Source organism: Schistocerca gregaria, chromosome 6 (genome assembly GCF_023897955.1).
Source record: "Schistocerca gregaria isolate iqSchGreg1 chromosome 6, iqSchGreg1.2, whole genome shotgun sequence".
NCBI classification, from domain to species: Eukaryota; Metazoa; Arthropoda; class Insecta; order Orthoptera; family Acrididae; genus Schistocerca; species Schistocerca gregaria.
This window is the reverse complement of record NC_064925.1, coordinates 300,987,450-301,011,967: the sequence shown is the minus strand read 5'-3', so window position 1 is coordinate 301,011,967 and position 24,518 is coordinate 300,987,450. Positions and strand designations below refer to the sequence as shown.

Genomic DNA, 24,518 nt, shown 5'->3' with positions numbered 1-24,518 from the left:
CAAACTGAATGGGGTGGAATCCGATGCCGGCCAGACCTTTTACGGCTTAGTTGGGGCCACGCTGCTGTAAGCTCCCGACTTCAAAAAATAAAGCCGTTACCAACTACGTAGGAGGACAAGAGCCAGAGCCTCCCTGCTGAGACATGGGAGCTCTGCAAGACTTTTTGCTGACAGAAGTTTCCTGTACTGGCTCAGTTCCAACTATCGGAAAGGCGTTTCTTACTGCATCCCTGCTCTTCCTCAAAGAAGTACAGCGATCGTTTAAAACTTGTGTAATTTCAGGGATCCGTATCTCAGCCGATAAAAAAGAAAGTCCTTGATGTCCATCAGTCCGTCTGTTAAGGGGTAACACCACTGTAGAATTTTCAAAAGAATCATTTTAATTGACTGAAGAGATGCTTTAGACATTCTAAAATACAAGGGAAAAGTCTAATCCTTGAAAATAAATTGTTGTATGGAATTCCGCTTTCATCTTCTGCAGTTCTTTGATGACCCGAAACGGCCAACTCAATACCCACTGTAGCGTGTGGGTATCGTTAGAAGCATTTCACAACAATAATATTTTATAAGTTCGTAGCCTTCCACGGGCAGCGTCATTTTGGAAAAAATAGTTTTTAATATTGGGCCACGTCGTTTCGACTGACTTGCTGCGGTCCTTTCTGCCCTGAAGAAGACCGCAGCAAGTCGGTCGAAACGTCGGCAGTTTGGCTGTTTTAATAGTTATAATGACTTGGTCCAATACCCAGATTTATTTTATCCAAAATAATACGTTACCTTGAGGTCACGTGTAGGAAAGAGACAATTCTTTCGCTTCGAATCTTGATTTTCGTGTGCATTATTCGCTTTAGACAGTGTATTTGTGATCTTACAGTATACAGTTCTGTCTTTCAAGTAATAATGAGTGGTAAGAAAATGTACTCGCCTAGAAAACGGTACAAAAACATCCTATCCAACGCGGCGTCGAAGCAGTATTTAATCAAAGCGTCCAAAGGACAAATACGAGGCTGAGAGCAGTTCGGAAAGAGCCTGGAGAATCTCTGCTAAGAAAGTGAAAGACAGTGACCAGGATTATCATACGAATTACGAACTGAGCTATAGGATTATAGATTTTACTGTTGCTTTCTCTATTATTTCTCAACATTTGAAATGTAAAACGTGCAATACAGGCACCACGTTGAAAGAACGAATTCCTTGAGAACATTCAGAATGGTTTTTGCTTGTTAAAACTGCCTAGGAGCTGTTGCTATCATGTAGTAAGTTTACACAGGACGCAAATAAAAACAATCGTAGGATCGTTCTAGCGGTGCGCCTGACTGGAGTACGGATAAACTGAATTCAAAAAATTTGTACATTAATGGAAATACTATGACCGATATTTCAATTGTTCTATGGTAAATTAATGGACATAATTTCGATCGCAACGGCAGCAGTACGACAAGTCAATCCTGAGATAGCAAACCAGTAGTGAGAGTGTTCTAAAATTAGAATTTTCTTCATTTGTTCGTGTCCATAAGACATTTCAAAATATATACACGAGGGTTCGAACTTAAATAGTGGCAACTATTTATTCGCCACCGATACGAAAGAGTTACGTGTTTCCTCTTGTTACTGTCCTTTAAAGTAGTCACCAGCGTTGAGTAGAGCCCGTTGCCAGCCACGTGGAAGGCGTAGTATATCGTTAGCAGAGCCTGTTCAGTTGGTGGTGCGAATGAAGCGGTATACTGGTTGTCGAATCTCAGGAACAGTTCTGAAGCGAATGCCACGAAGTGGTTCCTTCATCTTCGGAATCAAATCAAAGTCACAAGGACTTACGTCCGGGGAGTATGGTGGATGGTACAGTACTTCCCAGTCCCATTGACAGAAGAGCCACAGCTTGCTCTATATGCGCCCGCGCATTGTCGTGCAAAATGATGGGTCGGTTGCGCTGAAAGGGTGGCCGCTTCTTTCGCAATGTTAGTCGCAGGTGACTTTGATTTGATTCCGAAGATGAAGGAAGCACGTCGTGACATTCGCTTCAGAATTGTTCCAGAGATTCGACAGGCAGTAGACCGCTCCATTCGCAATATCAACAGAACAGGCTCTGCTAGAGGTAGCCTACTACGCCATCCACACCGCTGGCAAAGGGTTCTACACAACGCTGGTGACTACTTTGAAGGGCATAACAGGTGCAAACATGTAACTCTTTTGTATCGGTTGCGAATAAATAGTTGTCACTATTTAAGTTCCAATTCTCGAATACTGAAGAGTTAACCATGACTTTGATATAACATTTCAAAGAGAATCACTTACGGAATTTTCGATTAGTTAATTTGAATTGTAGTTATTAAGAAATGACTGTCCTTTTTTGGTAAAAAGTGAACTACTTTATTCAAACACTAGCCAGTTACACAAAAAGCAATATTTCTAAAATCACCTACGTGTTCATTACCTACACTTATGCAGGCTACACAGATTTTTTCTTTCTTTTTCTCAGATTCGCCTCAAATTTGGCATACTTCTGGAGAATTGCGGCAGTGTTTCCATTTTGTAACATTTCCCATAAAAATGTTTTGTAATAAGGGAAACCCAATTTTAGGCCATTTTAGTGGTGTTGCTCTTAATAAACGAGAAGAAAAGGGAAGCTGAACTTTAGGTCAATGGTTAAGGGCTACTGTCTCTTGTCGTTGAAAAAATTTAAGCTTCCAAGTCACTGAAAACAAAAGATACGGTCATTTATTGCAGATATTTTGGTGCTTGCAAAATCACTCAGCAAAACCAATACATGAGGTATATGAAGATGGCATTTCGGACATTGCTGACCGTGCAGCTCTCTACAGTGAAATTACAGTTAAATCAATACCATTAGCTGCTAACGTGTTTATACATCAACGGGGACAGTTGAAAATGTGTGCCCCGACCGGGACTCGAACCCGGAATCTCCTGCTTACATGGCAGACGTTCTATCCATCTGAGCCACCGAGGGCAGAGAGGACAGTGCGACTGCAGGGGTTTATCGCCGGCACGCTCATCGTGAGACACACATGCTCAACTTAAAGTTCACACACTACATTCGTAGTGCCCCTACCATTATACCCATTACTCGCGGCAGACAATCCACCGAGTCCCGTTCAAGCAAACCGTGTGTATCCGCACTGAAGAAGGTCATCAGTCGGTTAGCCTTAAACGATATGAAGATGGTTTGATGTGGGCCGCCACGAATTCCTCTCTTGTGCCAACCTCTTCATCTCAGAGTAGCACTTTCAACCTACGCCCTCAGTTACTTGCCAGATGTATCTCAGTCTCTGTTCTCCTCTACATTGTTACCCTGTACATCTCTTTAGTATCATGGAAGATTTTCCGTGAAGTATTCACGGATGTTCTACCAACCTATCTTCTTCTTGTCAGTGTTTTCCATAAATTCCTTTCCTATCCGATTCTCTGGAGAACCTTCTGATTCCTTTCGTTATCTGTTCATCGAATTTTCAACATTTCTCTCTAATACCACGTCTCCTCTGCTCCAGTTTCCCCACAGTTCATGCCTCGCTGCCATACAATTCTGTGCTCCAAACGTACGTTCTCAGAAACGTCTTCGTCAAATTAAAATCTAAGTTTGATACTAGTAGACTTGCCCTGGCCAGAAATGCTCTTTATATCTCCTTGCTCCGTCCGTCATGGGTTACTTTGCTGCCTATGTAGCAGAGCTCCTTAATTTCTTCTACTTCTTGATTCCCTGTTATGATGTTAAGTTTCATGCTGATCTCATTTCTGCTACATTCATTACTGCCGTCGTTCACACGATTTACTGTCGGTTTATATTCTGTACTCATTACAGTTTTCATTCCATTCAGCACATCCTGTAATTTTTCTCCAATTTCGTTGAGGATACCAATGGCATCAGCTAATCTTAGAATTAATATCCTTTCAACTTGAATGTCATTCCCACTCTTCAACGTTTCTTTTTTTTTCATTGCTTCTTTGAGGTATAGATTGAACAGTAGTAGCAAAAGATACGTCCATGTCTTTCATCCTTTTTAATTAGAGCACTTCGTCCTTGGTCCTCGACTCTTTATTGTTCCCTCTTGGCTCTTCTGCATACCGTACATTACATGTCTTTCCCTTTAGATGAGGCCTATTTTTCTCATGATTTCTGGTACTGTTATCATTCCTATGGCCAAAGTGATCGCCACCTAACTGATCGTGAATTTTGTTTCCCATTCGTCTTGATACTATTCTTGACAGAACTCGGATGCATGAGCTGTTAAGTGGTAATTCTTACCCTTGTTGGCTCCTGAAATCTTGTGAATACTGTGGATGACGTTTGTCCGAAGGTTTCGTGGTAGATCGCCAGTCTCTTACATTCTACACACCAAGGTTAGTAATCGTTTTTCTTTTTTTTTACCACTTCCACTAACGATTTTAGAAATTTCGGTAGGGTATTATCTGCTTTATTTGATTTTAAGTGTTCATAAGCTCTTCTACATTCTGATTCTAATACTGAGTCCACTGTTTCCTTCGACTCCTTATCTTCTTCTGTCACATCATTACATAGAGACATAGGGCTTTCATAGAGACCTTCAATGTATTCTTTCCACCTGTCGTCTCTTCCCTCTGCATTTAACAGTAGAATTCCTGTTGTACTCTTAAGTTTCTGTTTTCTCTTTTAGTTTCAGCGAAGGTTGTTTCGATTTTTCTATATGCTGAGTCAGTATTCCGACAATCGTTCGTTATGGTACGTGATACTTAATCAAAATTTCGCCACGAACCAACGGCGACATGTGGTTCATTTGGTATGTCTGAGATGCGTGGTTGTCGACACTGGTGGACATCGCTTAGTCTTCGGCGGGGCAGCGGAGGCGTGGCGCTTGGCACGGCAGGTACTGGCTCTACGGTTACACATCATCCCCTACGTGATATCGCAGGGTAATTCTTGTTTTCCTCAAGGGACGAACTTCCCGGTATCTAAGATAAATGCTGTGACTTGGATAAGGGAGATGCTAGTCAGTTACCGATATTCCGACTCGGTCAAAGATAAGTTAGCCTTGTGGATTTTTCCTCAGGAAGAACACTCGCGGCTACAGCTGCGTCGACGATACATGCAAGAGTTTGCTATTTACCTGCTGCTGATTTTTACCGACCTGCCGTAAAAACGGAGTGCACCGGGCGCGTGATGACCAAAGAATTTACTACGTTTCTTATTCGATCTCGCTCATGAAATCAGTTATTTTTAGTAACATGAAAATAACCCCATATCCTCGCCGCTTCAAGCGACCGTGTAGGTACAAGGCTCTTTACTTTATGTGGATACGGAGGGTGAGTCAGGGGGATTTGTGCCGTCCCCCCTTTTCCCTTCCTATGTATTCTACATCTACATCTACATCCGTACTCCGCAAGCCACCTGACGGTGTGTGGCGGAGGGTACCCTGAGTACCTCTATCGGTTCTCCCTTCTATTCCAGTCTCGTATTGTACGTGGAAAGAAGGATTGTCGGTATGCTTCTCTGTGGACTCTAATCTCTCTGATTTTATCCTCATGGTCTCTTCGCGAGATATACGTAGGAGGGAGCAATATACTGCTTGACTCTTCGGTGAAGGTATGTTCTCGAAACTTTAACAAAAGCCCGTACCGAGCTACTGAGCGTCTCTCCTGCAGAGTCTTCCACTGGAGTTTATCTATCATCTCCGTAACGCTTTCGCAATTACTAAATGATCCTGTAACGAAGCGCGCTGCTCTCCGTTGGATCTTCTCTATCTCTTCTATCAACCCTACCTGGTGCGGATCCCACACTGCTGAGCAGTATTCAAGTATTGGGCGAACAAGCGTACTGTAACCTACTTCCTTTGTTGTCGGATTGCATTTCCTTAGGATTCTTCCAATGAATCTCAGTCTGGCATCTGCTTTACCGACGATCAACTTTATATGATCATTCCATTTTAAATCACTCCTAATGCGTACTCCCAGATAATTTATGGAATTAACTGCTTCCAGTTGCTGACCTGCTATTTTGTAGCTAAATGATAAGGGACCTATCTTTCTATGTATTCGCATCACATTACACTTCGCTACATTGAGATTCAATTGCCATTCCGTGCACCATGCGTCAATTCGCTGCAGATCCTCCTGCATTTCAGTACAATTTTCCATTGTTGCAACCTCTCGATACACCACAGCATCATCTGCAAAAAGCCTCAGTGAACTTCCGATGTCATCCACCAGGTCATTTATATATATTGTGAATAGCAACGGTCCTATGACACTCCCCTGCGGCACACCTGAAATCACTCTTACTTCGGAAGACTTCTCTCCATTGACAATGACGTGCTGCGTTCTGTTATCTAGGAACTCCTCAATCCAATCACACAATTTATCTGATAGTCCGTATGCTCTTACTTTGTTCATTAAACGACTGTGGGGAACTGTGTCAAACGCCTTGCGGAAGTCAAGAAACACGGCATCTACCTGTGAACCCGTGTCTAAGGCCCTCTGAGTCTCGTGGACGAATAGCGCGAGCTGGGTTTCACACGATCGTCTTTTTCGAAACCCATGCTGATTCCTACAGAGTAGATTTCTAGTCTCCAGAAAAGACATTATACTCGAACATAATAGGTGTTCCAAAATTCTACAACTGATCGACGTTAGAGATATAGGTCTATAGTTCTGCACATCTGTTCGACGTCCCTTCTTGAGAACGGGGATGACCTGTGCCCTTTTCCAATCCTTTGGAACGCTTCGCTCTTCTAGAGACCTACGGTACACCGCTGCAAGAAGGGGGGCAAGTTCCTTCGCGTACTCTGTGTAAAATCGAACTGGTATCCCATCAGGACCAGCGGCCTTTCCTCTTTTGAGCGATTTTAATTGCTTCTCTATCCCTCTGTCGTCTACTTCGATATCTACCATTTTGTCAACTGTGCGACAATCTAGAGAAGGAAGCACAGTGCAGTCTTCCTCTGTGAAACAGCTTTGGAAGAAGACATTTAGTATTTCAGCCTTTAGTCTGTCATCCTCTGTTTCAGTACCATTTTGGTCACAGAGTGTCTGGACATTTTGTTTTGATCCACCTACCGCTTTGACATAGGACCAAAATTTCTTAGGATTTTCTGCCAAGTCAGTACATAGAACTTTACTTTCGAATTCATTGAAAGCCTCTCGCATAGCCCTTCTGACACTACATTTCGCTTCGCGTAATTTTTGTTTGTCTGCAAGGCTTTGGCTATGTTTATGTTTGCTGTGAAGTTCCCTTTGCTTCCGCAGCAGTTTTCTAACTCGGTTGTTTTACCACGGTGGCTCTTTTCCATCTCTTACGATCTTGCTTGGCACATACTCATCTAACGCATATTGTACCATGGTTTTGAACTTTGTCCACTGATCCTCAACACTATCTGCATTTGAGACAAAACTTTTGTGTTGAGCCGTCAGGTACTCTGTAATCTGCTTTTTGTCACTTTTGCTAAACAGAAAAATCTTCCTACCTTTTTTAATATTTCTATTTACGGCTGAAATCATCGATGCAGTAACCGCTTTATGATCGCTGGTTCCCTGTTCTGCATTAACTGATTCAAGTAGTTCGGGTCTGTTTGTCACCAGAAGGTCTAATATATTATCGCCACGAGTCGGTTTTCTGTTTAACTGCTCAAGGTAGTTTTCAGATAAAGCACTTAAAAATATTTCACTGGATTCTTTGTCCCTGCCACCCGTTATGAACGTTTGAGTCTCCCAGTCTATATCCGGCAAATTAAAATCTCCACCCAGAACTATAACATGGTGGGGAAATCTACTCGAAATATTTTCCAAATTATTCTTCAGGTGCTGAGCCACAACAGCTGCTGAGCCCGGTGGCCTATAGAGACATCCAGTTACCATGTCTGAGCCTGCTTTAACCGTGACCTTCACCCAAATCATTTCACAATTCGAATCTCCGTCAATTTCCTTCGATACTATTGCACTTCTTATCGCTATAAACACGCCTCCCCCTTCACTGTCCAGCCTATCTCTGCGGTATACATTCCAATCAGAGTTTAGGATTTCATTACTGTTTACGTCTGGTTTCAGCCAACTTTCTGTTCTTAGTACTATATGGGCGTTGTGACCGTTTATTAATGAGAGCAGTTCTGGGACCTTTCTATAGACGCTCCTGCAGTTTACTATTAGCACATTAATATTGTTATTCCTTGTTGCATTTTGCCTACTCCTGCCTTGCCGCGTCTCAGGAGGCGTCTTGTCGGGCCTAGGGAGGGAATTCTCTAACCTAAAAAACCCCATGTGCACTCCACACGTACTCCGCTACCCTCGTAGCCGCTTCCGGCGTGTAGTGCACGCCTGACCTATTCAGGGGGACCCTACATTTCTCCACCCGATAGCGGAGGTCGAGAAATTTGCACCCCAGCTCTCCGCAGAATCGTCTGAGCCTCTGGTTTAAGCCTTCCACTGGGCTCCAAACCAGAGGACCGCGATCGGTTCTCGGAACGATACTACAAATAGTTAGCTCTGATTCCACCCCGCGAGCGAGGCTTTCCACCTTCACCAACTCCGCCAACCGCCTGTACGAACTGAGGATGACCTCTGAACCCAGACGGCAAGAGTCATTGGTGCCGACATGAGCAACAATTTGCAGTCGGGTGCACCCAGTGCTCTATCGCCGCCGGTAGGGCCTCCTCCACATCTCGGATGAGACCCCCCGGCAAGCATACAGAGTGAACACTGGCCTTCTTCCCCGACCTTTCCGCTATTTCCCTAAGGGGCTCCATCACCCGCCTAACGTTGGAGCTCCCAATAACTAATAAACCTCTCCCCCGTGTGCCTGCTCGGACCTTCCTGAAGGAGCGGCCACATGTCCACTCACAGGCAGAGCGGGCGATGCCACACGGCCAGCCTCCACATTGACCCTCAGCCTCGTGCGCCGCGAACGCCGCTGAACCCGCCACTCCCCTTGGGGAGAGGGTGGCCCAACCGCGCACGGTACCCGCGAAGATGTCTCGACAGCAGGGACAGTGGGTGAAGCATCTAACACCTGGGGTGCACCATGCGACGCACCAGACTCCCCACTGCCGCTACACTCCGAGGCAGCAGCCTGAAGACGGCTGACCGCCGCCATCAACACGCTCAGCTGTTCGCGAAGAGTGGCCAGCTCCTCCTGCGTCCGTACACAGCAGCCACACATCCTATCCATCCTAAGAAATCAATTTACTATAGAGTGTTAATCAACTTTTAACTAGACTGCTAATTCACTAAAGGCGGTTGATTATTGACTAAACTGTGATTGCTAACCACTTCTTGTAGAAACAAGGAAAATAGCACTACCTGTCTCTGGACGGTATTGAAAACAAACACTAGCACTACTAGCACTATGGCTGACTAAAGGGACTCTCTCTGACTGTATTCAAAACAAACACGAGATCTATGGAACACTTAATAGCACTCGACTATTAAAGCTTCCTAAAAGCAAAAACACGCAGAAGAAGAAGTGACAAGTAAGAAAAATACAGATAATACTTAAATTAAGGTAGCTCGCTGCACAGCAGACGTGAAGCAGACGGCGGTTAGGGCGACACTGACACTACTGGCACTATGGCTGACTAAAGGGACTCTCTCTGACTGTATTCAAAACAAACACGAGATCTATGGAACACTTAATAGCACTCTACTATTAAAGCTTCCTAAAAGCAAAAACACGCAGAATAAGAAGTGACAAGTAAGAAAAATACAGATAATACTTAAATTAAGGTAGCTTGCTGCACAGCAGACGTGAAGCAGACGGCGGTTAGGGCGACACTGACACTACTGGCACTATGGCTGACTAAAGGGACTCTCTGACTGTATTCAAAACAAACACGCGATCTATGGAACACTTAATAGCACTCTACCATTAAAGCTTCCTAAAAGCAAAAACACGCAGAAGAAGAAGTGACAAGTAAGAAAAATACAGATAATACTTAAATTAAGGTAGCTCGCTGCACAGCAGACGTGAAGCAGACGGCGGTTAGGGCGACACTGACACTACTGGCACTATGGCTGACTAAAGGGACTCTCTCTGACTGTATTCAAAACAAACACGAGATCTATGGAACACTTAATAGCACTCTACTATTAAAGCTTCCTAAAAGCAAAAACACGCAGAAGAAGAAGTGACAAGTAAGAAAAATACAGATAATACTTAAATTAAGGTAGCTCACTGCACAGCAGACGTGAAGCAGACGGCGGTTAGGGCGACACTGACACTACTGGCACTATGGCTGACTAAAGGGTCTCTCTCTGACTGTATTCAAAACAAACACGAGATCTATGGAACACTTAATAGCACTCTACTATTAAAGCTTCCTAAAAGCAAAAACACGCAGAAGAAGAAGTGACAAGTAAGAAAAATACAGATAATACTTAAATTAAGGTAGCTCGCTGCACAGCAGACGTGAAGCAGACGGCGGTTAGGGCGACACTGACACTACTGGCACTATGGCTGACTAAAGGGACTCTCTGACTGTATTCAAAACAAACACGAGATCTATGGAACACTTAATAGCACTCTACTATTAAAGCTTCCTAAAAGCAAAAACACGCAGAAGAAGAAGTGACAAGTAAGAAAAATACAGATAATACTTAAATTAAGGTAGCTCGCTGCACAGCAGACGTGAAGCAGACGGCGGGTAGGGCGACACTGACACTACTGGCACTATGGCTGACTAAAGGGTCTCTCTCTGACTGTATTCAAAACAAACACGAGATCTATGGAACACTTAATAGCACTCGACTATTAAAGCTTCCTAAAAGCAAAATGTCTTCCAGACATTGTCATAGGTTTTTAACGCATTCACTCAGTATAATTTAAATATATGTGTGCATTATTTTGTTATGTAGAGAGACGTTCACATTGCTTACACCGACGCTTCTGCCTGTTAGAGCTGGTTTTTTATGACTCTGTGGATATTGTGGTCTTTTATTCTGTTCGTCGTCTGAGATAGTGGTCGGGCAATTCACGCAATGGTGACAAAAAAAGAGCGAGACTAGCTGTAAGTGCACATTCGTTGTTTTATTCTGTGTCAGGGATGTCCTTTTACGTTTTTGTTCTCCACTAGCAGTTTGCTGGATGATTACGCAGCTGCCGATATTGCGGCTACATTTATGTTTCTACATTAAGAATTGTTTTCTTATAGTGTATGTTACAAAGTACGTGGCTACACGCTGCCCAATGATTAAACTTTCGGACTTAGCTCGCCTTTCGTTTTCGTTATTTCAATCTTTGAAGTTAAAACAGGAGCGATGTGCAACGTTCCCTTTCCGACGCCTTTCTCATTTACTGTCATTACTGTCAGGGAACGAGGACGCGGTAGTCAGGCCCCCGGACCTACATGTAAACACGAAAAAAAAAGAAAAATGTGGTTAAGGCAACCTTTCATGAGAAGTGGTAAGAAACAAACATCGTATCTGGAACACGGGAGGTGGCGGGATCTAATTTCGGAATTAGTCTTAGTTTTAACCTAGCCTTCTCCTCTCAATGATGGAGGAGGTCACCGTGAGCGATATTTGATTTGGATTCCACATTACACTACCGGTCCCCTTGCCTCGATTGGATAACTGGTTGGTTAGGGTCACGCAAGTTCACAACGTGACGTCCAATTGAAAAACTTGTACCAGGCCACTGAACGACACACGAAAGAATCATTATCTATGTACGTAATTCAGTTTGTACGGACACCTCAGAGTGCGAGTGCTGCTCGCACTTGTTAGGTTTTTTATTTTCTAGAATGAAATTTTCACTCTACAGCGGAGTGTGCACTGATATGAACCTTCTTGGCAGATTAAAACTGAGTGCCTCACAGCTGTGAGGACGGGCTGTGAGCCGTGCTTGGGTAGCTCAGTTGGTAGAGCACTTGCCTGCGAAAGGCAAAGGTCCCGAGTTACATTCTCGGTCCGGCACACAGTTTTAATCTTCCAGAAAGTTTTTATTTCCTGTTTCGTGACATTTTGAGTAAATTATAAACTTTTTTCAGAATATTGGCAGCTGAAATCTATTTGCAGATTTTGATTCCTCAGTATTTTAGGAATCATTATGATAAAGATTTTTTCCTCTGACAATCTGTTAATGGCTCAAATCGCAAGTGAATTTTCAAGAACTGATAAGGGAGCTATGGATACACCGTTGAGTTGTTCATTACTAAATGGCCCTGTATCTGTCATCTGATCGCTTATTACTTTCTACCCGACCCTACAATTACGTGACAAATGTCATGGGACACTTACTAATATAGTGTGGACGTCTTTTTGCCAGGATTAATGCAGCAAGTCGATGTGGCAGGTAAGCAAAATCTCGTTGGAAATGCCCTGCAGCAATATTGAGCAATGTTGACTCTACGGCCGTAGGATTTTGTGCACGGGCTGGACTGTCGCTTATGTCCCACAAATGTTAGGTGGGATTCATGTTGCGGGATTCGGGTTGGCAAATCATTCGCTCGAATTCTCCAGAATGTTTTCCAAACCGGTCGCGGACAATTGTGGACCAGTAACATGTCGCATTGTCATCCCTACAAATTACGTCCTTTTTTTTTGCTGCAAATTATCTCCAAGTAGCCGAACATTACCATTTCCTGTCAATCATTGGTTCAGTTGGATCGGCAGACCCTATCATTTTCATGTAAACACAGCTCACACCATTATGGAGTCACCACCAGTTTGCACATGTTTTTGTTGACAACATGGCTTCGTGGGGTCTTCACCACTGCAGTCGGGACTGCTATTACCAGGCCACGGTTTTCCATTCGTCTAATGTCAAACCGACGTGGTCAGGTCCCAGGAGAGGCGCTGTAGGCAATGTCGTGCTGTTAGCAAAGGCTCTCGCGTCAGTCGTCTGCTGCTCTAGCCCATTAACGCTGAATTTCGCGGCACAGTCCTAAAAGATACGATCGTTGTACGTCCAACATTGACTTCCGTGGTTATTTCACGCAATGCTGCTTCTCTTTCAGCAGTGACAACTCGAGCGGCCCTGCTCTCGGTCGTTAACGGAAGGCCGTCGGCCATTGAGTTGGCCGTGGTGGTGGTAATGCCTGAAATTTGGTATTCTCGGCAAACTCTTGACGACTTAAGACGTGGAATGACGCATTTCTCAAGCTGCAAATACTATTCCGCGTTCAAAGTCTGTTAATTCCCGTCGTGAGGCCATAATCACGTCGGAAATCTTTTCACATGAATGGCCTGTGTAAAATGATAGCTCCTCCAATGCACTGCGCACTACCACCATCTGTATATGTGCGTATCACTTTTGCCGCCTCAGTGAATATTAGCCTGCAGCGTTGTGCGGCATTTCACGTGTGTGCCTAGTCGTGTCGTGGGCCTGGGAAGCTTCGTTGTGCTACAATCTCTCAGTAAACACAATTGGCAGCAGAGGGTCAACACGAGTTCGATTGCGGTGTGTGGTAATTAAACGAAGCGGACGCTTGCCTGATTCAGAAGACTTACAAAACTGCATCTGCTCTGTCACGCTGGTTGTGGCTGACAGACTATGTCCCAGCAGGAAAGATATCTTGGTTCGCACTGTTTTATATCGCAGATCGAAGTAGACTAGAAAATAATCTAGTTTTCTTTTTTTTTCACAATAGCGTTCTGGGTGTACTCAACAACAACAACAACAAAAAATGGTTCAAATGGCTCTGAGCACTATGGGAGTTAACTTCTGAGGTCATAAGTCCCCTAGAACTTAGAACTACTTACACCTAACCAACCTAAGGACATCACACACATCCATGCCCGAGGCAGGATTCGAACCTGCGACCGTAACGATCGCGCGGTTCCAGCCAGTCAGCTACGTTGTCATAATCAGGTCGGTCCTAAACACCAACTAGCTTCTTGCAGAAATACCCGTCAGCCAACAATACCGCTCACGTTCTTACTGTATTGTATTTAGCAACTTGGCCAAAATTAACAACCTTAACATGAGAAGAATAACATCAAAATTACAAACTTTCAATACGCATGCACCTAATCAGTTACATCATTGCAATTAACGTCTTTCTCTTGTCAGTAAATACATCGAAAACCGGTTTGGAAATTTTATCACTAATTAATCAACACACCATTTGCTATACGGAAAAAAATCACACTTCAGTTGAAGGGGACTAGTACTCGTACGTGTATAAGTGTCAATAATCGACTTTTTAATTTTTGTCTTAAAAAATCTCTGTAGTTTTCTGAATTAGAAAAAGTTTACTTAGAGGAAATTGCTCAAAGGGAACCCGAAAATTAGAGGAATTTAGAAATATCTGCACACCTAACGTCGCCCCCATGTCACACAAATAGCTCTGTTGAAAGCAGAATTTCATTTTCAGGTGTTTTATGACATTTTAGTCTCTAATGTCTTTGTAAGACAAGATTATTAAAGAAGTAATTACAAGGTGGTATACAAAATCGAAATGAGAGTTTTAACAACATTGTATGGGAACGGATACCAAACAGTGTTCTGGTGGGCCTAAACACTTTGGTAATAGGAGTACAAGATGCTCTGCTATCTTTCTGAGTTGATACAGTATCAGTTTAAGCTCATGGAATTGGGGCAGCATCTGGTGGACTACACATGCAAAGAACTTTGATTGTCATTGGCCGCATGAGACTATTCGAAGCTAGGAAATCAATGTTGGAAGGTACCAAAGAAGTAATAATAATAATAAGAAGAAGAAGCCTGAAAAAGAAAATAGAAGGGAGAACAATACCAGAAAAAAGATGAATATGGACCTGGGCTGCATCAGTGTTATGCAAGGTAGGTAGAGAAACAAGTTGTAATTTTAACCTGAATTTCCTGGAAGAACCTGCGATTCGATCCTGCGACAGTAGGAGCAGCGAAGTTCCGGACTGAAACGCCTAGAACCGCTCGGTCACAACGGCCGGCGATGTACTGGCGAACATTGGTTAAAACATATTAAAAACAGATGGCTGAAATTTTTTTATACTGTCTTAAAACATACTTAGGTAAAAAAATAGAGTAACCTTATGACTATAATTTGAAAATTAAAGACTTTTTTAAAGGAAAATGAGTTAATTACTGGAATGTTAGATATGAGTTATTAAAAAAAATAATTGAACCGTAATTTATGATAACAACATATTTGTAAAAGTCTGCTTGAAAGAAAATAGTATTTAGAGATTACAGAAAAAATATACTTCGTCTTTGTTTTTGTTTTAAAATGTGTGTACCTATGCTGTACATAAATAATTAACTTGTTTTATTTCAGTTGCAACACAAAATGGAACTTATAAAAATGTCTGAGACCAAAAGCTGTGGTTTATACATCAAAAGGTTCCCAAAAGATCTGTTGAAAGACGGTAAACATTACATGGACATACAACTGCTATTCTTTTAGATTCACTAATTAGAAAACTGACAAACTTTTCAAGACTTCCACTTGTGTTCGCGAACTAGTCCCTTAAACAACTGTTACTGAATTCTGGCTGTACAATTACACAAAATATAAGTAGATGCTACACTGTACTCATTGTCACTGGGAATGCACCTACGTTCACTATTTACATTCCATTGGTTAATTCTGATTCTCGAAACGAGTTTTGTCATCATTTCAATTCAAATGTCCTGTAAACTATAAGGTGAGATTATTGAAAAGCTACCTCACTTTAATCCTAGGCGAATTCTTGACGAACGCTGGAGTGTTTCGGGAAATCAGCTGTAACCTTATGACTCTAATTTGAAAATTAAAGATTTTTTTAAAGAAAAATGAGTTAGTTACTGAAATGATAGATTTTAGTTATTAAAAAATAATTGAACCGTAATTCTTCTTTCCGACTGACGAACAAGCAGCGGCCCCAGTTACGTCACTGCTCCTCTGGTCTGCCTTCCACGCAGGTAGGTTTAGAGAAGTACCCGGAAGTTCATGTATGATTGATTAAATACTACCGAAAAAACACATCCTCTTAACTCGTAGCACCGCCAACCGTAGGGTCCGCAGCTGCTATATATTTTTCGTGAAAATTGGCCAATGAACATCTAGAAAAGTCTAAGACGCGAGGAAGAAACTGCGGCAGCGTATTGCACGCACGTGGAACCCTAGGGGTCCATGTTAGTGTTGCATGATGATGAGAGGAGGCAGCGGCTATGACAGCCTCTTACTCTAGAGTAGATCAAGCGAACTGCCGAGCTTAACATTCCCGTTCCACGGTCGAAACAGGACTAAGAGTGTCACACGCCTACACTCCATGTGACACGGCTAAAATATTTGGAAATCAATCCAGGACACTGACTCCAAGAAAACTTTACACCATTACCTTCTTCAGCCAAATACTGCTGCTTTCATCATCAGGATTCGAACCGGCTTACCTCCGAGTAGAGCGTCACCGTAGAGGCGTGCTACGGAGGTGGGTAAGACAAGAAAAAACATAATTGGCGAATGGAGTACGATTTGCCTAAGGTAAAATAGTAAGCTATTTTCGGCTTCGTATTCTGAGCCATTTTCAGTATTACTCCAAGACATATTTTCATTTTTTCCGACGAAACATCTTTCAGTGAGTGTCGCTTTGAACCTATTGTTAGTAGAGTCATTGTGTGTTTTTTCTGTCAGCTCCGTACACGTTTGATGTGGTCACAATTTCGCTAGTAAAAAGAGGAAATATTCGAGCTCCGTTGTTGCGCAAGGAATTTTAGCGGGAATTCGCGCTTGCTCAGAATAAAGGGAAGTTGATTAGGTCACCACCACTATACACCCTCTGTTTTCGTCCGACTTAACTGCTACAAATTATGATCACTTTCTTTTTCGCCGCTTTCCTCGTAATTATCTCAGTGGACAGAGGGAGAGATTGTTCTAACTCAGCCCCGTCAAAAATCTTCTTCATCCTCAGTAACATCCATAAATCCTTTCGCAATAACATCTTTACCTCGTCGACTTCTGCCGTCCATTTCCACAGAAGCAATGATCGCGCAAAGACATAATGAGATGCTCACGCCTAAGTCCATTAATCCAGTACATTGTAAGTTGTACAAGTGCTGGTAGTCGGTTTCTTTTTTATTTCTTGTATGGGATGTGACTGACATGGAAAGCCCAAGTTTTCGGCCTCGGCAGCCCCCGGATCACTTTTGAATATCCCAAAAACTGCTAATTTTTTTTTACTTTTCCATTTTTTCCCATTTTGACAATGAAGGGGCCTATTTTTGACAAAGGCTATTCTGTGAATTGTCAAAGCATATTGAGTTTGCTAGAACTTTAGACCAAAATAGGCTCGCAAGACCTAACAGCTTCTGAAATACACATTTTCAGAGTTTCGCAAATTTTACAAATTTTAAGCTAATTATCATGTTTCATCGTAGGAAGTTGTCTTTATTTCTTCAGTAACCCGCCTGATATCGTTAAGTGATCATTTATTGAATTTGACATATTGAAGGGCGGTGGCGGAGGGGATGTTCGGTGGGAGGTCACTTTTCACAACAAGGCAACAGTAATGGAAGGAAAAAGTGTTCATAAACATTGATTTAACAAACATTTACATCACGTTCATACAGAAAAGTGTAAATGTAGTGAGTGATAGTGTACACGAAATGTGAATTAATCGTGTTTCCTCCTGAATGAAATTTTCACTCTGCAGCGGAGTGTGCGCTGACATGAAACTTCTTGGCAGATTAAAACTGTGTGCCGGAGCGAGACTCGAACTTCCGAGTTCGAGTCTCGGTCCGGCACACAAATTTAGTCTGCCTAGAAGTTCCGTGTTTCCTTCTCTTCGAAGGAGCAGAGACCAGAAAATCCGCCAATACCCCTCATTCCGTGCCATTTTCATCGTCCTGGACGTCCTGCGAAGATAAAGATTTATTTGTTGATTATTCAAAGGTGAAATATTGTCGGAAAGTTGTAATGTAGTATACTTGTGCGTAAGAATTAACTAATAGAGATAATGGCATCAGTAACATGTGTGGGTAAGTATTAATTAACGGAAATAATGCTAACCTTCAACAACAGTACGAGTGTAGGAGTACCGATGTTGTTCCTCGACTTCTTTTGACAGCCTATCCATCTCGTCGTCACCGTCATCGAGCTCGTCCGAATCGTGGGTGTCGAAATCGACGTCTACCATAACTTCAGGCAGGTTTTCGCAGGACTGGCCATTAGGGATCCGAAGATAACTGAACATTTGAAACCTGCTTTAACGCATCAGCATTTCTGCAGCCCTTCTTGCAACTGCAGGACATCATGTTTACCATGCTCGAGGGGAGCCACTTCTCTCGATATCATTTTTGGTGAAAAGTCTTGGACTGTAGCAACCCCTCCCCATTCGAGCGGATTCTTTTTGTAATCCAACCATCGCTTTACCTGGGGGTATGTACGAAAAGAATGTAGCTTTGCAGCATGTTGCCTGGGAGGAAGTCGGGCCAGGTTGAAACAGGTCTTGTGAAGAGGTGGTAAGCGCATGTCGTAAGAGGGTTTGAGTGGACCTATCCGCGCGATACAGCTCAATGAAAACTTTTCCCCAGGCTTTTTCAGGTAGATGTCCAAGGTTTCGCAGCTAGAACAGAAGAAATTAGAGCTGTCTCTATAAGGTGTGCATATTTCTGTAGTATTTAAAGCAGCCCCAGTTACACTTGACCAAAGAGGCACGATGTGGAATCGCAGCCACTGAAGGCATGAGTGAAAATGATGAGGTGACTGCGAATGTTGAGATGGTTGAGTAGAAGACACCTGGCGTTTTGCCTCCTCCATAGTTCTGAAGCTATGTGGTACCTCACGTGGGACCAGTGACGATGACTAACAAGTCTGTGCATTCTCCTGCAGTAAGGACGACCTGAAAATCAGACGCCTTTCCTATAGCTGTAGTTATGATAAGCGTGACAGTATCTTTTTCAGCCTGAAAAACCACAACGTGTTTGGATTCAAATTTCACTGACGGAAGGTGGATGAACCTTAACCTATTTTTATCATTTGATAAAAAATTTTCTTGGGACACGTTCCGAGTGATGTTTCCTCAAATATCACCTCGGGAGGAGAATGTGTCTGACCTCGGCGAATACGTTCTGAGCTCTCTGTACTCTTTTGGTGAGGCTCTGTTGGATGACCATCAAACACTACAGCTATGTTCTGACCCTACCATGCTCCATATAGTGCTTATATCGGGCAGCTATCAACTCAAATGAGGAGTGCTTGGGCCACACCACTTTGTGCAGGAGATGGCAACTATCTACATTAACAAATGAAGTTTTTCCTCGTAACTCGTCAATATTGACAGGCTGGAATGCTGCATACAAAGAAGATTTATTGCCCTTCCTCATTCCCTCTTGAGTGAATAGATACACCGGGTTCTTAAACTCTTCATCCGAATTTTTCAAAACGCTTATCCTGTGAAACAGTGTGAGAGGATCGATAGTGAGTTTCCTGATGCCAGAGGGAACAGTACGAACAGCAGATGAAAGACATATATTTGGTATTGCGCTTGAATTTGACGTTTTGGAAGTTTATAACGACAACCTTCAGCATTTCTCTCTTTGCAGCACATCTTGCTAAATGACAGTTGCCAACTTTCTCTCCTACAACTCCGCTGCTTAAGGGTATTACCACAACAGTTTTACGAAATAGAGGATACTTCAAAAACACGTCGTACAGCTTCTTTTTATCAGCTTCATCTCGGGTAATTCACAATGATTTTATTTCTGCTTTTTCTGATTTCTGCAATTTACTTGAAATATTAGATTAACAGAAATCATTACTAAATTTCTATCTCCCACTAAGTTTCGACATCACTATATATCTACGTATCCTCACCTTTAAAAACATTACACTGAAAAAATATTTACTTCACTTATTCTTTTCAGGCAGGTTATTGAAGATATGAAGAGAATTGCCTACAATGAAACATTAAAATTTTGAGGTTTCTAAAACTTCCCAAAATTTGAAAAGCTGTATCCCAGAAACTATTAGATCATGCGATCCCATTTTGGCCTCAAATTGTAGCAAATTCAATTGTTTAAAAATGTATGGTCTTCGTCGAAAACGTGATCCTCCATGGTCATGATTGGGTTAAAACGAAAAAGTGAGGAAATTTAGCACTTTTGGGATATTAAAAGAGATATCGGCGGCTGCCAATGTCAAAAACTTGGACTTTGCATCTCAGTCACATCCCATGGAGAAAGAAATCACTTGGTGCAACTGAGGCTACCATTTTCATGACAATGTTACTGGACTAAGTAGCCTATTAGACCCTATTGTATAGAGCAAGAAACTTGCACTATCTGATGATAGGAGTTGGTACTACAGCACCAAACATATCTGCCTTTCCGGTCGTTGTGGCTGAGCCGGTTCTAGGCGCTTCAGTCCGGAACTGCGCTCCTGCCACGGTCGCAGGTTCGAATCCTGCCTCGGGCATGGATGTGTGTGATGCCCTTAGATGTTAAGTCCTATAGTGCTCAGAGCCAATTCAACTATATCTGACTGCCTGCAGCAGCATACGGGACGAAACACGTTCCCAGAAGTTCGCCGTTCGAGCCAAAGTAGAAAATCACAACGTTGAACGAGGTCCGATTTGATGTGGAAATGGTCAAGCTCCATAAAGCAAACACGGAACACCATTCAGTGCACGTTACTATGGCAACACCTAAGTGTTCGGCACAAGTGACTTTCAGGGCTGCGGCTGCCGGTCGCACTTGGCTGTTGAAAGCCGGCGACAGCACTGCAACCTACCGGGAATCTTCTTTCGCCGTATGGAGTATAGTTTTAAGCATTATTTAGTTTACTAAATTTAAATCTATTTATTTTCGTTTAACATGTTGAGGTAAGACCTTGTAACATTTTATTTATTTCAATAACAAGAGAATCTATGAATTTTAATGATTAAACCACTGTCTGAGCAACCAAGTTAACATTTTTCAAGACGCTGCAACTGCCCAACACAGCTGACTCTTATTAGCCAGATTCACATATTAAAGAAAATCACTATTTACGATTAGTAAGTATCTGCATCATACATCTGAAATAAAATTTTCCACTACTGTTCACTTGTCCATATATACATTTAAACAGACTAAGTAACAAGGGTGACTTACACTTGTTTTCACGAATCCCCAAGATAAAGCCAACCTCTATTCTACACTTCTAGTATCTCTACCGATAAGCAGAATTGGCTGTTCCCCATTTTTCACCTAAGCAAAGTGTGTCTTGATTGATAACGAAATATAACAAATCACGACAAAAAAGTGATGCGAGCATATATCAACAAACGACTTTTGCTGGAGCTTTGCTTGCAATGAGAAGCAGATGGTTTCTGTTGACAATGTTGTGGCACAAGTTCATAAAAACGCACAAAATACTATAGCTGTTGTTGCTGATGATTTGGGTTTAAGGAGATGACACACTTGAGATCATCACTGTCTTATGCACCCCCTCCTTCCACCCGCTCCCTCCTCCCCTTGCCACCGTCCCCGGAATTGAAACAGTGTACAGCATCTTATGTGTCTAGAGTAAATGTATGCGCAAGTGTGAGAAAGTTTTGTGTTTGGGTAACGTGCATCTCAGGCGCTACGTGGAAACCAGTCCGGAAGCACGCTGCTATCTGGTCGGTTAGAAGACAATAGTGGACCATTACGTGCAAATTTGTGGGTCAAACTGACGATAACTCCAAAACTACCCACAGATTTTTGAGCCTGAGGCTACCATTGGTTCCCACGTTGCACACTACAGGGGTTGTGCGGTGACAGCTATTGCTGTTGTGGAGATGCAAGTATTTGAATGATCTCCATCAGATTACGATAATAATCAAGGTATCTCTTGTTACGCATCAGTGTATTTCTCAAGGGATAAATTGGAGATTGCTCTATAATGTGCTCGAGAATCTACGAATATTTTAGAATGGTTTCCAGTGTTTTAGAATATTTTCGAATGTTCCAGAATACAGCTTGAGAATGGCACATTTAGTGACTTTAACAAACTTAACACATAATTCCAAAGAGACTATTCCTCGCTGGCTCCGCCCCCAATCCCCTCAGCCCCTCATACCCCGCCTCAACCACACACCCACAAAATGATGAAAGAAAAGATTTCCCTGTTCATGCAGTAAAATTACCGTATTATTCACAACGTTTTAATTTATTACTTCAACACTATTAACTCCACTCGCGAAAGATTTTTCAGACTGCATTCACATCTACTAGAGCATGTACTTGAAAAAAAAATTGGTGTTCGGCACTAAGTTCAGGAAACATTACGTCAAAATCAGTGGGATGCGAGCAAAACTGCAGCATCACGTTTTAATCAGAAAGAAACTATGTAAACAAAGAATGGTTGCGTGTGAGAATACAGAATGATACCAGGGGAGGATAAAGATACTTAAATTCATTCATACAATGATAAATCAAGACGAAAGCATAAAGTCGTCAACAGGATTTCTAAATGTGCTCCAAGTTTCAGGTGTGCCGTCATAAACAATATCGTAAAAGCAGAAAATTACCGGAAAATAGAAAGGTAGTTAGTATCCATACCACAAATTCCACTCAGCCAACGTACCATTCAGCTTTAATAGGCACCATTATTCGATCTAATTGACCTAACGCTGTTTATCGATAAAGCACAAGCGTAAACAATCCATTGTTGTCGAGTAAATTTAAAAGAATCGTCTTTCTCACATGGATAGCATCCTATGCGTAGCGTGTCCGCTCGTCGGACTACCACAAAACATAACATATTCGTATTTGTTCCCGAAAGCAATAGATAAAATGTAGTTTTTAACTGTATACTAAGAATCAGATCCTAAACAAATGAGATGATGAATTTCAAACTTATTTCCAGTTCAGAAATTAAACGGAAAATAGACCAAGCGATGCAAGTATTTCTGAGCTAGTATCTAAAGAAGCTCTTGTGCTAATTTTTAATAAGTGAAATGTAGTTTAAAGAAACAGAAATTCTGGAAAACCTTTTGAGAGTTGCTGAACGTTTTACAGCAAACGAATATACATTCCAGTTTATGATTTTCTGAAATTATTGCGGGATTTTATGGAAATCCTGTATAAGTATACCTCTTCTACTAACAGTATAGCATCGCATACTAGACCAGGTAGCTTTCATTTATTTTTATTTCATCCTTTCCTGTCGATAACGTTGGGGGTTTGGCAGTATGGCGTCCAACTCTTCAACTAGAGGCTTTCAACAAGACATGATGGCTTTAGAAATATAATTAAATGGTGCAAACGTTACAAACTATCTTAACATTTATAAAACGATGTATTTTAATGCTATTTGCGGTACATAAAGTTACAGTGTTGATTTAATTGCACAGTCAAAAATAAAAATCAAATGACTAAAAGATAAATATTGAAATAGAAGTTGTAAATGAGTCGAGAAAAGCTGACGTACTTTAAATGTAGCACTACACTTTCGCGAAAACGTTGAGGAACCTGAGTAGAAAAGGTGTTTTAGAAAGGGTAAACGTTGAGTGTTGTGTAGAATTGAAAAGTATGAGTATAATTTTAGCAGTCTGTTAGGTGGTATCTACGGAAGAGAAGGTAAGAGTTCGGGTGGACAGGGGGAAGACTCAAAGGGATGAAATACGTGGTGTGCGGGTACAGCCGTAATGCAAAGAAGAGAATGGATGGGGAAATATGGAGAGGGAAGAAGGAAGGGGGTGCACTGATGTGGGATAGATGGAGAGGAGTTAAAGTTGATATGGTGGATAAATATCGGGGCTGATGATCATTGTGTGGGAAGGGAAGTCAGTGAAAACTGCGCTGGGACAATGTATGGAATGTGTGTAGGTGTAGAGACGGTGAAATGTGTTGATAAAGATGTGGCACCGTACTTGAATTTGTTTCCAGAGGAGGAAAATATGATGTTGTTGGAAGCTAATTTGCTGGCAGTGTATCATATACGGAGGTGTTGAATGTGGGTGAGAGACGGTTGAAGATTTACGTGGGGAAAACGGATGATAAAGCAAGACGGAGCGCAAAGCTCTCAAAGATATGGATGGCTACTAACTGACAGACATGCGCTTAAGATCTCACAGAAAAACGATCTACTCAGGCAAGTACTCTTGCACTGACAGTTCCCGTGAATAACCTCCGGACATGCCGCTTACGTCAGGGCGGCCGTGGACTGATGACGCACGCACGTTTACCTGTGAGCGAGGCTCGCGCGGAAAGCGAAACGGTCCCCAGCCACTCATCACCCAGGAATGCACTCACAGGCATACCGGCCGCTTTTTCTCTTATCTCTTCTTCTGCCCCCGTGCTGGTCTCCAAGCAAAATATCGCATCCACTCTACTTCACTCGCGGCTGTGACGAGCTCCCGGAGGGATGGAATAAATCGGTCATGGAAAAACAATCTGCTTTATACTGCGCTCCCTCTTTTCTGTCGTGTGGTGGATGATATGCTAGTTAATACAATACAATTAAGCAATTACACATTGTTCTCGCAAACGCCGTTAATCTCAGGAAGTGTTAGTAACTGCGTTATTGGTAGTACATTGTGTACGTGATCCTTTGACAAAGTGTGGCATTCTGGTCTTCAATCAACCACACCCGCTCCCACATTTTTTTGCCTACCCCAGGTGTGTATGAAGGCTCTGTCCTATCCTCCGTTCCTTTCATCTTGTA

The 24,518-nt window shown here is 42.4% G+C and overlaps 1 non-coding gene across 1 annotated transcript; it reads right to left on the bottom strand.

Annotated features, from left to right (window-relative positions):
• Positions 1–2,888: 2,888 nt before the first annotated feature.
• On the bottom strand, positions 2,889–2,963 carry Trnat-ugu (transfer RNA threonine (anticodon UGU)). Its single transcript has one exon. It is a non-coding gene; the product is annotated as a tRNA-Thr (tRNA).
• Positions 2,964–24,518: the final 21,555 nt, after the last annotated feature.